At 51.4% G+C, this 14732-nt stretch overlaps 1 long non-coding RNA gene across 1 annotated transcript in view; it reads left to right on the top strand.

Annotated features, from left to right (window-relative positions):
* Positions 1-1507: 1507 nt before the first annotated feature.
* Positions 1508-14732, top strand: part of LOC127932012 (uncharacterized) — an 18272-nt gene continuing 5047 nt past the window's right edge. The window contains exons 1-2 of the long non-coding RNA XR_008143553.1: positions 1508-1665; positions 1820-1905. This is a non-coding gene — a long non-coding RNA (uncharacterized LOC127932012). The remainder of the gene's footprint in view (positions 1666-1819; positions 1906-14732) is intronic.

Below are 14732 nucleotides of genomic sequence, written 5' to 3' on the forward strand. Positions count from 1 at the left end.
ACTGAGCTGCCTTGGGCTGGCCTCCTGGGCTAGATGTGTCTTTGGTTGAGCACTGAGCTGCCTTGGGCCGGCCTCCTGGGCTAGATGTGTCTTTGGTTGAGCCTTGGGCTGGCCTTGGGCTGGCCTCCTGGGCTAGATGTGTCTTTGGTTGAGCACTGAGCTGCCTTGGGCTGGGCTTCTGGGCTAGGTGTGTCTTTGGTTGAGCACTGAGCTGCCTTGGGCTGGCCTCCTGGGCTAGATGTCTCTTTGGTTGAGCACTGAGCTGCCTTGGGCTGGCCTCCTGGGCTAGATGTGTCTTTGGTTGAGCCTTGGGCTGGCCTTGGGCTGGCCTCCTGGGCTAGATGTGTCTTTGGTTGAGCACTGAGCTGCTTGGGCTGGGCTTCTGGGCTAGGTGTGTCTTTGGTTGAGCACTGAGCTGCCTTGGGCTGGCTTTGGGCTGGCCTCCTGGGCTAGATGTGTCTTTGGTTGAGCCTTGGGCTGGCCTTGGGCTGGCCTCCTGGGATAGATGTGTCTTTGGTTGAGAACTGAGCTGCCTTGGGCTGGCCTCCTGGGCTAGATGTGTCTTTGGTTGAGCACTGAGCTGCCTTGGGCTGGCCTCCTGGGCTATATGTGTCTTTGGTTGAGCACTGAGCTGCCTTGGGCTGGTCTCCTGGGCTAGATGTGTCTTTGGTTGAGCACTGAGCTGCCTTGGGCTGGCCTCCTGGGCTAGATGTGTCTTTGGTTGAGCACTGAGCTGCCTGGGCTGTGCTTCTGGGCTAGGTGTGTCTTTGGTTGAGCACTGAGCTGCCTTGTGCTGGCCTCCTGGGCTAGATGTTTCTTTGGTTGAGCACTGAGCTGCCTTGGGCTGGGCTTCTGGGCTAGGTGTGTCTTTGGTTGAGCACTGAGCTGCCTGGGCTGGGCTTCTGGGCTAGGTATGTCTTTGGTTGAGCACTGAGCTGCCTGGGCTGGCCTCCTGGGCTAGATGTGTCTTTGGTTGACCACTGAGCTGCCTTGGGCTGGGCTTCTGGGCTAGGTGTGTCTTTGGTTGAGCACTGGGCTGCCTGGGCTGGGCTTCTGGGCTAGGTATGTCTTTGGTTGAGCACTGAGCTGCCTTGGGGCTGGGCTTCTGGGCTAGGTGTGTCTTTGGTTGAGCACTGAGCTGCCTTGGGCTGGGTTTCTGGGCTAGGTGTGTCTTTGGTTGAGCACTGAGCTGCCTGGGCTGGGCTTCTGGGCTAGATGTGTCTTTGGTTGAGCACTGAGCTGCCTGGGCTGGGCTTCTGGGTGTGTCTTCGGTTGAGCACTGAGCTGCCTTGGGCTGGGCTTCTGGGTGTGTATTTGGTTGAGCACTGAGCTGCCTCGGGCTGGGCTTCTGGGTGTGTCTTTGGTTGAGCACTGAGCTGCCTTGGGCTGGGCTTCTGGGTGTGTCTTTGCTCTAATCCCGCCCACTCTAATGACCCAGCTGACACAGAGCTGGAAAGGAAGTGAAAGTCACATGTTACAGCTGTCAGAAACAAACAGAGCAGACAAAGCCAACAAGCCGGCATTCTCTGGTCTTGGATCTGAATCCCCCAAAAGAGAAAAAGAAGCAAGAAAAAGACTGCTCATGACCAATCCATAAACATCCATTTTGAAAGGTGGAAGAGTAACGCTGAAATGGACGCCGTTCTCAGGGACTGGTAAAGTTAGGTAAGTGTTGGGCTGCGTATTTAGTCTGCTAGCTACATTAGTAAAGCTAGATATGCATATTGTTGACATGATAGTACTCCCCCCCCCCTCCCAGAAAATGCATCTAGCTATAAAGATTCAGTACAGTAACATCACACAAACATGTATTTATCAGGGAGATACTGGTGGAGACCGTTTGCTTTAGAGTGAACCTGAGGCTGTACAAGTTGTGGTTGTCCAAACCCCGACATTGAAAGAGAGGTAAGCTTTGTTATGTTTTTTTTTTGTGATTCAATCATTATTTTGCTGGTAAATCAACCAAAATAGTTACCTATGTTTGCCTGTTTAGCACATTGCCTGCCTATATACAGCATTGAGTCCTACTTAGTGTGAACTACCAACCAGATCCACTGAAGGAATATCCAGCGTAACCAATGGCTCATCAAGTAACCAATGGCTCATCAAGTAACCAATGGCTCATCAAGTAACCAATGGCTCATCAAGTAACCAATGGCTCATCAAGTAACCAATGGCTCATCAAGTAACCAATGGCTCATCAAGTAACCAATGGCTCATCAAGTAACCAATGGCTCATCAAGTAACCAATGGCTCATCAAGTAACCAATGGCTCATCAAGTAACCAATGGCTCATCAGGTAACCAATGGCTCATCAAGTAACCAATGGCTCATCAAGTAACCAATGGCTCATCAAGTAACCAATGGCTCATCAAGTAACCAATGGCTCATCAAGTAACCAATGGCTCATCAAGTAACCAATGGCTCATCAAGTAACCAATGGCTCATCAAGTAACCAATGGCTCATCAGGTAACCAATGGCTCATCAAGTAACCAATGGCTCATCAAGTAACCAATGGCTCATCAAGTAACCAATGGCTCATCAAGTAACCAATGGCTCATCTGCATGACATATTGGTGGACTATGGGCCATGACGTCACAGGACGGTTACATTAGCATGTTACTGTCACGACTCCTACCGAAGGCGGATCCTCTTCCTGTTCGGGCGGCGCTCGGCGGTCGTCGTCACCGGTCTACTAGCTGCCACCGATCCCCTTTTCTCTTTTCTGTTGGTTCTGTCTGATTTGGTTCACCTGTTTCTGGTTTACATTTTGAGTTGGGCTATTTAAGCCGGTTGGCCCGCCTGCTCTTTCTGCGGGCTTGGTTCTTTTCCCCACTGTGTTGATGTGTGGTAGTGCGTGTTGTTTAGTTACCTGTTTTTGGGGCATTTGTTAGATTACACCCAGTTACGTGGAGAGTACTACTTTTCCCCGTGCGTAATAAAGCGTTATTCTGAAAGTTTTGCCTCCTGCACCTGACTCCGCCCCCACTACGCCTGGTGTGTTACAGTTACCCTGGTTACATGACCAACATTGCATCCATAGTATGTTTAAAAAAAATGAAAAAACATGTTTATTTGGCATATAAACAGGATACAAGTGGGGTGTGTACAGGAGTACGACATTGTATTGTAATCGTGTACTAGTTGTTTTCTGTTTACGTACAGTGCCAACAACCCCACCCACAGACTGAGACTCGTCCCTCCAGTCCCATTACCAACCCCACCCCCACAGACTCAGACTCGTCCCTCCAGTCCCATTACCAACCCCACCCCCACAGACTGAGACTCGTCCCTCCAGTCCCATTACCAACCCCACCCCCACAGACTCAGACTCGTCCCTCCAGTCCCATTACCAACCCCACCCCCACAGACTGAGACTCGTCCCTCCAGTCCCATTACCAACCCCACCCCCACAGACTCAGACTCGTCCCTCCAGTCCCATTACCAACCCCACCCACAGACTGAGACTCATCCCTCCAGTCCCATTACCAACCCCACCCACAGACTCAGACTCGTCCCTCCAGTCCCATTACCAACCCCACCCCCAGACTCAGACTCGTCCCTCCAGTCCCATTACCAACCCCACCCACAGACTGAGACTCATCCCTCCAGTCCCATTACCAACCCCACCTCCAGACTGAGACTCGTCCCTCCAGTCCCATTACCAACCCCACCCCCAGACTCAGACTCGTCCCTCCAGTCCCATTACCAACCCCACCCACAGACTCAGACTCGTCCCTCCAGTCCCATTACCAACCCTACCCCCAGACTCAGACTCGTCACTCCAGTCCCATTACCAACCCCACCCCCAGACTCAGACTCGTCCCTCCAGTCCCATTACCAACCCCACCCACAGACTCAGACTCATCCCTCCAGTCCCATTACCAACCCCACCCACAGACTGAGACTCATCCCTCCAGTCCCATTACCAACCCCACCCCCAGACTCAGACTCGTCCCTCCAGTCCCATTACCAACCCCACCCACAGACTCAGACTCATCCCTCCAGTCCCATTACCAACCCCACCCACAGACTCAGACTCATCCCTCCAGTCCCATTACCAACCCCACCCCAGACTCAGACTCGTCCCTCCAGTCCCATTACCAACCCCACCCCCAGACTCAGACTCGTCCCTCCAGTCCCATTACCAACCCCACCCACAGACTGAGACTCATCCCTCCAGTCCCATTACCAACCCCACCCCCAGACTCAGACTCGTCCCTCCAGTCCCATTACCAACCCCACCCCCAGACTCAGACTCGTCCCTCCAGTCCCATTACCAACCCCACCCACAGACTGAGACTCATCCCTCCAGTCCCATTACCAACCCCACCCCCAGACTGAGACTCGTCCCTCCAGTACCATTACCAACCCCACCCACAGACTGAGACTCGTCCCTCCAGTCCCATTACCAACCCCACCCCCAGACTCAGACTCGTCCCTCCAGTCCCATTACCAACCCCACCCCCAGACTCAGACTCGTCCCTCCAGTCCCATTACCAACCCCACCCCCAGACTCAGACTCCCCTCCAGTCCCATTACCGACCCCACCCACAGACTCAGACTCATCCCTCCAGTCCCATTACCAACCCCACCCACAGACTGAGACTCATCCCTCCAGTCCCATTACCAACCCCACCCCCAGACTGAGACTCGTCCCTCCAGTCCCATTACCAACCCCACCCCCAGACTCAGACTCGTCCCTCCAGTCCCATTACCAACCCCACCCACAGACTGAGACTCGTCCCTCCAGTCCCATTACCAACCCCACCCCCAGACTGAGACTCCGTCCCTCCAGTCCCATTACCAACCCCACCCCAGACTCAGACTCGTCCCTCCAGTCCCATTACCAACCCCACCCACAGACTGAGACTCATCCCTCCAGTCCCATTACCAACCCCACCCCCAGACTGAGACTCGTCCCTCCAGTCCCATTACCAACCCCACCCCCAGACTCAGACTCGTCCCTCCAGTCCCATTACCAACCCCACCCACAGACTGAGACTCATCCCTCCAGTCCCATTACCAACCCCACCCCAAGACTCAGACTCGTCCCTCCAGTCCCATTACCAACCCCACCCCCAGACTCAGACTCATCCCTCCAGTCCCATTACCAACCCCACCCACAGACTGAGACTCATCCCTCCAGTCCCATTACCAACCCCACCCCCAGACTGAGACTCGTCCCTCCAGTCCCATTACCAACCCCACCCCCAGACTCAGACTCGTCCCTCCAGTCCCATTACCAACCCCACCCCCAGACTCAGACTCATCCCTCCAGTCCCATTACCAACCCCACCCACAGACTGAGACTCATCCCTCCAGTCCCATTACCAACCCCACCCCCAGACTCAGACTCGTCCCTCCAGTCCCATTACCAACCCCACCCACAGACTCAGACTCGTCCCTCCATTCCCATTACCAACCCCACCCACAGACTGAGACTCGTCCCTCCAGTCCCATTACCAACCCCACCCACAGACTGAGACTCGTCCCTCCATTCCCATTAACAACCCCACGCACAGACTCAGACTCGTCCCTCCAGTCCCATTACCAACCCCACCCACAGACTGAGACTCGTCCCTCCAGTCCCATTACCAACCCCACCCACAGACTCAGACTCGTCCCTCCAGTCCCATTACCAACCCCACCCCCACAGACTCAGACTCGTCCCTCCAGTCCCATTACCAACCCCACCCACAGACTGAGACTCGTCCCTCCAGTCCCATTACCAACCCCACCCCCACAGACTCAGACTCGTCCCTCCAGTCCCATTACCAACCCCACCCCCACAGACTCAGACTCGTCCCTCCAGTCCCATTACCAACCCCACCCCCACAGACTCAGACTCGTCCCTCCAGTCCCATTACCAACCCCACCCCCAGACTCAGACTCGTCCCTCCAGTCCCATTACCAACCCCACCCACAGACTGAGACTCGTCCCTCCAGTCCCATTACCAACCCCACCCCCACAGACTCAGACTCGTCCCTCCAGTCCCATTACCAACCCCACCCACAGACTCAGACTCGTCCCTCCAGTCCCATTACCAACCAAGAGTATCTCTACGAACGTCAGTGCTATTGGCTTGGTTGGAAACGTTTGTTCATTCAGACATTATTTTGAGCACACTTAAAGACATTAATATACAATAACATTGAGATAGAATATTATCTACCCCCTCTCTCTCAGGTGAGATCATGGCCAGTATATTACCGGTTGTGTAAAGTACTTAAGTAAAAATACTCTAAAGTACTACTTAAGTCATTTTTGGGGGGGGGGACTTTATTTTTTATATTTTTGACAAATTGTGCTTTTATTAAAGAAAATACTGCACTTTTACCCCGTACATTTTCCCCCGACACCCAAAAACATTCATTACATGTTTTATGCTTAGCAGGACAGGAATATTGTCCAATTCAAGCTCTTATCAAAATACCATCACTGGTCATTTCTATTGCCTCTGATCTGGAGGACTCACTAAACAGAGAACATCCCTGGTCATCCCTACTGCCTCTGATCTGGAGGACTCACTAAACAGAGAACATCCCTGGTCATCTACTGCCTCTGATCTGGAGGACTCACTAAACAGAGAACATCCCTGGTCATCCCTACTGCCTCTGATCTGGAGGACTCACTAAACAGAGAACATCCCTGGTCATCCCTACTGCCTCTGATCTGGAGGACTCACTAAACAGAGAACATCCCTGGTCATCCCTACTGCCTCTGATCTGGAGGACTCACTAAACAGAGAACATCCCTGGTCATCTACTGCCTCTGATCTGGAGGACTCACTAAACAGAGAACATCCCTGGTCATCCCTACTGCCTCTGATCTGGAGGACTCACTAAACAGAGAACATCCCTGGTCATTTCTACTGCCTCTGATCTGGAGGACTCACTAAACAGAGAACATCCCTGGTCATCCCTACTGCCTCTGATCTGGAGGACTCACTAAACAGAGAACATCCCTGGTCATCCCTACTGCCTCTGATCTGGAGGACTCACTAAACAGAGAACATCCCTGGTCATCCCTACTGCCTCTGATCTGGAGGACTCACTAAACAGAGAACATCCCTGGTCATCCCTACTGCCTCTGATCTGGAGGACTCACTAAACAGAGAACATCCCTGGTCATCCCTACTGCCTCTGATCTGGTGGACTCACTAAACAGAGAACATCCCTGGTCATCCCTACTGCCTATGATCTGGAGGACTCACTAAACAGAGAACATCCCTGGTCATCCCTACTGCCTCTGATCTGGAGGACTCACTAAACAGAGAACATCCCTGGTCATCCCTACTGCCTCTGATCTGGAGGACTCACTAAACAGAGAACATCCCTGGTCATCCCTACTGCCTCTGATCTGGAGGACTCACTAAACAGAGAACATCCCTGGTCATTTCTACTGCCTCTGATCTGGAGGACTCACTAAACAGAGAACATCACTGGTCATTTCTACTGCCTCTGATCTGGAGGACTCACTAAACAGAGAACATCCCTGGTCATCCCTACTGCCTCTGATCTGGAGGACTCACTAAACAGAGAACATCCCTGGTCATCCCTACTGCCTCTGATCTGGAGGACTCACTAAACAGAGAACATCCCTGGTCATTTCTACTGCCTCTGATCTGGAGGACTCACTAAACAGAGAACATCCCTGGTCATCCCTACTGCCTCTGATCTGGAGGACTCACTAAACAGAGAACATCCCTGGTCATCCCTACTGCCTCTGATCTGGTGGACTCACTAAACAGAGAACATCCCTGGTCATCCCTACTGCCTCTGATCTGGAGGACTCACTAAACAGAGAACATCCCTGGTCATCCCTACTGCCTCTGATCTGGAGGACTCACTAAACAGAGAACATCCCTGGTCATTTCTACTGCCTCTGATCTGGAGGACTCACTAAACAGAGAACATCACTGGTCATACTGCCTCTGATCTGGAGGACTCACTAAACAGAGAACATCCCTGGTCATCCCTACTGCCTCTGATCTGGAGGACTCACTAAACAGAGAACATCCCTGGTCATCCCTACTGCCTCTGATCTGGAGGACTCACTAAACAGAGAACATCCCTACTGCCTCTGATCTGGAGGACTCACTAAACAGAGAACATCCCTGGTCATCCCTACTGCCTCTGATCTGGAGGACTCACTAAACAGAGAACATCCCTGGTCATCCCTACTGCCTCTGATCTGGTGGACTCACTAAACAGAGAACATCCCTGGTCATCCCTACTGCCTCTGATCTGGAGGACTCACTAAACAGAGAACATCCCTGGTCATCCCTACTGCCTCTGATCTGGAGGACTCACTAAACAGAGAACATCCCTGGTCATCCCTACTGCCTCTGATCTGGAGGACTCACTAAACAGAGAACATCCCTGGTCATCCCTACTGCCTCTGATCTGGAGGACTCACTAAACAGAGAACATCCCTGGTCATCCCTACTGCCTCTGATCTGGTGGACTCACTAAACAGAGAACATCCCTGGTCATCCCTACTGCCTCTGATCTGGAGGACTCACTAAACAGAGAACATCCCTGGTCATCCCTACTGCCTCTGATCTGGAGGACTCACTAAACAGAGAACATCCCTGGTCATCCCTACTGCCTCTGATCTGGAGGACTCACTAAACAGAGAACATCCCTGGTCATCCCTACTGCCTCTGATCTGGAGGACTCACTAAACAGAGAACATCCCTGGTCATTTCTACTGCCTCTGATCTGGAGGACTCACTAAACAGAGAACATCACTGGTCATTTCTACTGCCTCTGATCTGTTGGACTCACTAAACAGAGAACATCCCTGGTCATCCCTACTGACTCTGATCTGGAGGACTCACAAATCAGAGAACATTCCTGGTCATCCCTACTGCCTCTGATCTGGAGGACTCACTAAACAGAGAACATCCCTGGTCATTTACTGCCCCTGATCTGGAGTACTCACTAAACAGAGAACATCCCTGGTCATCCCTACTGCCTCTGATCTGGTGGATTCACCAAACAGAGAACATCCCTGGTCAGCCCTACTGCCTCTGATCTGGTGGACTCACTAAACAGAGAACATCCCTGGTCATCCCTACTGCCTCTGATCTGGAGGACTCACTAAACAGAGAACATCCCTGGTCATCCCTACTGCCTCTGATCTGGAGGACTCACTAAACAGAGAACATCCCTGGTCATCCCTACTGCCTCTGATCTGGAGGACTCACTAAACAGAGAACATCCCTGGTCATCCCTACTGCCTCTGATCTGGAGGACTCACTAAACAGAGAACATCCCTGGTCATCTACTGCCTCTGATCTGGTGGACTCACTAAACAGAGAACATCCCTGGTCATCCCTACTGCCTCTGATCTGGAGGACTCACTAAACAGAGAACATCCCTGGTCATCCCTACTGCCTCTGATCTGGAGGACTCACTAAACAGAGAACATCCTGGTCATCCCTACTGCCTCTGATCTGGAGGACTCACTAAACAGAGAACATCCCTGGTCATCCCTACTGCCTCTGATCTGGAGGACTCACTAAACAGAGAACATCCCTGGTCATCCCTACTGCCTCTGATCTGGAGGACTCACTAAACAGAGAACATCCCTGGTCATCTACTGCCTCTGATCTGGAGGACTCACTAAACAGAGAACATCCCTGGTCATCCCTACTGCCTCTGATCTGGAGGACTCACTAAACAGAGAACATCCCTGGTCATCCCTACTGCCTCTGATCTGGAGGACTCACTAAACAGAGAACATCCCTGGTCATCCCTACTGCCTCTGATCTGGAGGACTCACTAAACAGAGAACACCACTGGTCATTTCTACTGCCTCTGATCTGGAGGACTCACTAAACAGAGAACATCACTGGTCATTTCTACTGCCTCTGATCTGGAGGACTCACTAAACAGAGAACATCCCTGGTCATCCCTACTGCCTCTGATCTGGAGGACTCACTAAACAGAGAACACCACTGGTCATTTCTACTGCCTCTGATCTGGAGGACTCACTAAACAGAGAACATCACTGGTCATTTCTACTGCCTCTGATCTGGAGGACTCACTAAACAGAGAACATCCCTGGTCATCCCTACTGCCTCTGATCTGGAGGACTCACTAAACAGAGAACATCCCTGGTCATCCCTACTGCCTCTGATCTGGAGGACTCACTAAACAGAGAACATCCCTGGTCATCCCTACTGCCTCTGATCTGGAGGACTCACTAAACAGAGAACATCCCTGGTCATCCCTACTGCCTCTGATCTGGTGGACTCACTAAACAGAGAACATCCCTGGTCATCCCTACTGCCTCTGATCTGGAGGACTCACTAAACAGAGAACATCCCTGGTCATCCCTACTGCCTCTGATCTGGAGGACTCACTAAACAGAGAACATCCCTGGTCATCCCTACTGCCTCTGATCTGGAGGACTCACTAAACAGAGAACATCCCTGGTCATCCCTACTGCCTCTGATCTGGAGGACTCACTAAACAGAGAACATCCCTGGTCATTTCTACTGCCTCTGATCTGGAGGACTCACTAAACAGAGAACATCACTGGTCATTTCTACTGCCTCTGATCTGGAGGACTCACTAAACAGAGAACATCCCTGGTCATCCCTACTGCCTCTGATCTGGAGGACTCACTAAACAGAGAACATCCCTGGTCATCCCTACTGCCTCTGATCTGGTGGACTCACTAAACAGAGAACATCCCTGGTCATCCCTACTGCCTCTGATCTGGAGGACTCACTAAACAGAGAACATCCCTGGTCATCCCTACTGCCTCTGATCTGGAGGACTCACTAAACAGAGAACATCCTGGTCATCCCTACTGCCTCTGATCTGGAGGACTCACTAAACAGAGAACATCCCTGGTCATCCCTACTGCCTCTGATCTGGAGGACTCACTAAACAGAGAACATCCCTGGTCATCTACTGCCTCTGATCTGGTGGACTCACTAAACAGAGAACATCCCTGGTCATCCCTACTGCCTCTGATCTGGAGGACTCACTAAACAGAGAACATCCCTGGTCATCCCTACTGCCTCTGATCTGGAGGACTCACTAAACAGAGAACATCCCTGGTCATCCCTACTGCCTCTGATCTGGAGGACTCACTAAACAGAGAACATGCCTGGTCATCCCTACTGCCTCTGATCTGGAGGACTCACTAAACAGAGAACATCCCTGGTCATCCCTACTGCCTCTGATCTGGAGGACTCACTAAACAGAGAACATCCCTGGTCATCTACTGCCTCTGATCTGAGGACTCACTAAACAGAGAACATCCCTGGTCATCCCTACTGCCTCTGATCTGGAGGACTCACTAAACAGAGAACATCCATGGTCATCCCTACTGCCTCTGATCTGGAGGACTCACTAAACAGAGAACATCCCTGGTCATCCCTACTGCCTCTGATCTGGAGGACTCACTAAACAGAGAACACCACTGGTCATTTCTACTGCCTCTGATCTGGAGGACTCACTAAACAGAGAACATCACTGGTCATTTCTACTGCCTCTGATCTGGAGGACTCACTAAACAGAGAACATCCCTGGTCATCCCTACTGCCTCTGATCTGGAGGACTCACTAAACAGAGAACATCCCTGGTCATCTACTGCCTCTGATCTGGAGGACTCACTAAACAGAGAACATCCCTGGTCATCCCTACTGCCTCTGATCTGGAGGACTCACTAAACAGAGAACATCCCTGGTCATCCCTACTGCCTCTGATCTGGAGGACTCACTAAACAGAGAACATCACTGGTCATTTCTACTGCCTCTGATCTGGAGGACTCACTAAACAGAGAACATCACTGGTCATTTCTACTGCCTCTGATCTGGAGGACTCACTAAACAGAGAACATCCCTGGTCATCCCTACTGCCTCTGATCTGGAGGACTCACTAAACAGAGAACATCCCTGGTCATCCCTACTGCCTCTGATCTGGAGGACTCACTAAACAGAGAACATCCCTGGTCATCCCTACTGCCTCTGATCTGGTGGACTCACTAAACAGAGAACATCCCTGGTCATCCCTACTGCCTCTGATCTGGAGGACTCACTAAACAGAGAACATCCCTGGTCATCCCTACTGCCTCTGATCTGGAGGACTCACTAAACAGAGAACATCCCTGGTCATCCCTACTGCCTCTGATCTGGAGGACTCACTAAACAGAGAACATCCCTGGTCATCCCTACTGCCTCTGATCTGGAGGACTCACTAAACAGAGAACATCCCTGGTCATCTACTGCCTCTGATCTGGAGGACTCACTAAACAGAGAACATCCCTGGTCATCCCTACTGCCTCTGATCTGGAGGACTCACTAAACAGAGAACATCCCTGGTCATCCCTACTGCCTCTGATCTGGAGGACTCACTAAACAGAGAACATCACTGGTCATTTCTACTGCCTCTGATCTGGAGGACTCACTAAACAGAGAACATCCCTGGTCATCCCTACTGCCTCTGATCTGGAGGACTCACTAAACAGAGAACATCCCTGGTCATCCCTACTGCCTCTGATCTGGAGGACTCACTAAACAGAGAACATCCCTGGTCATCCCTACTGCCTCTGATCTGGTGGACTCACTAAACACAGAACATCCCTGGTCATCGCTACTGCCTCTGATCTGAGGACTCACTAAACAGAGAACATCCCTGGTCATCCCTACTGCCTCTGATCTGGAGGACTCACTAAACAGAGAACATCCCTGGTCATCCCTACTGCCTCTGATCTGGAGGACTCACTAAACAGAGAACATCCCTGGTCATCCCTACTGCCTCTGATCTGGAGGACTCACTAAACAGAGAACATCCCTGGTCATCTACTGCCTCTGATCTGGAGGACTCACTAAACAGAGAACATCCCTGGTCATCCCTACTGCCTCTGATCTGGAGGACTCACTAAACAGAGAACATCCCTAGTCATCCCTACTGCCTCTGATCTGGAGGACTCACTAAACAGAGAACATCCCTGGGTCATTTCTACTGCCTCTGATCTGGAGGACTCACTAAACAGAGAACATCCCTGGTCATCCCTACTGCCTCTGATCTGGAGGACTCACTAAACAGAGAACATCCCTGGTCATCTACTGCCTCTGATCTGGAGGACTCACTAAACAGAGAACATCCCTGGTCATCCCTACTGCCTCTGATCTGGAGGACTCACTAAACAGAGAACATCCCTGGTCATCCCTACTGCCTCTGATCTGGAGGACTCACTAAACAGAGAACATCCCTGGTCATCCCTACTGCCTCTGATCTGGAGGACTCACTAAACAGAGAACATCCCTGGTCATCCCTACTGCCTCTGATCTGGAGGACTCACTAAACAGAGAACATCCCTGGTCATCTACTGCCTCTGATCTGGAGGACTCACTAAACAGAGAACATCCCTGGTCATCCCTACTGCCTCTGATCTGGAGGACTCACTAAACAGAGAACATCCCTAGTCATCCCTACTGCCTCTGATCTGGAGGACTCACTAAACAGAGAACATCCCTGGTCATCCCTACTGCCTCTGATCTGGAGGACTCACTAAACAGAGAACACCACTGGTCATTTCTACTGCCTCTGATCTGGAGGACTCACTAAACAAAGAACATCCCTGGTAATCCCTACTGCCTCTGATCTGGAGGACTCACTAAACAGAGAACATCACTGGTCATTTCTACTGCCTCTGATCTGGAGGACTCACTAAACAAAGAACATCCCTGGTCATCCCTACTGCCTCTGATCTGGAGGACTCACTAAACAGAGAACATCACTGGTCATTTCTACTGCCTCTGATCTGGAGGACTCACTAAACAGAGAACATCCCTGGTCATCCCTACTGCCTCTGATCTGGAGGACTCACTAAACAGAGAACACCACTGGTCATTTCTACTGCCTCTGATCTGGAGGACTCACTAAACAGAGAACATCACTGGTCATTTCTACTGCCTCTGATCTGGAGGACTCACTAAACAGAGAACATCACTGGTCATTTCTACTGCCTCTGATCTGGAGGACTCACTAAACAGAGAACATCCCTGGTCATCCCTACTGCCTCTGATCTGGTGGACTCACTAAACAGAGAACATCCCTGGTCATCCCTACTGCCTCTGATCTGGAGGACTCACTAAACAGAGAACATCCCTGGTCATCCCTACTGCCTCTGATCTGGAGGACTCACTAAACAGAGAACATCCCTGGTCATCCCTACTGCCTCTGATCTGGAGGACTCACTAAACAGAGAACATCCCTGGTCATCCCTACTGCCTCTGATCTGGAGGACTCACTAAACAGAGAACATCCCTGGTCATCCCTACTGCCTCTGATCTGGAGGACTCACTAAACAGAGAACATCCCTGGTCATCCCTACTGCCTCTGATCTGGAGGACTCACTAAACAGAGAACACCACTGGTCATTTCTACTGCCTCTGATCTGGAGGACTCACTAAACAGAGAACATCACTGGTCATTTCTACTGCCTCTGATCTGGAGGACTCACTAAACAGAGAACATCCCTGGGTCATTTCTACTGCCTCTGATCTGGAGGACTCACTAAACAGAGAACATCCCTGGTCATCCCTACTGCCTCTGATCTGGAGGACTCACTAAACAGAGAACATCCCTGGTCATCTACTGCCTCTGATCTGGAGGACTCACTAAACAGAGAACATCCCTGGTCATCCCTACTGCCTCTGATCTGGAGGACTCACTAAACAGAGAACATCCCCGGTCATC

This window comes from Oncorhynchus keta, chromosome 10, assembly GCF_023373465.1.
Source record: "Oncorhynchus keta strain PuntledgeMale-10-30-2019 chromosome 10, Oket_V2, whole genome shotgun sequence".
In the NCBI taxonomy this organism is placed as follows: Eukaryota; Metazoa; Chordata; class Actinopteri; order Salmoniformes; family Salmonidae; genus Oncorhynchus; species Oncorhynchus keta.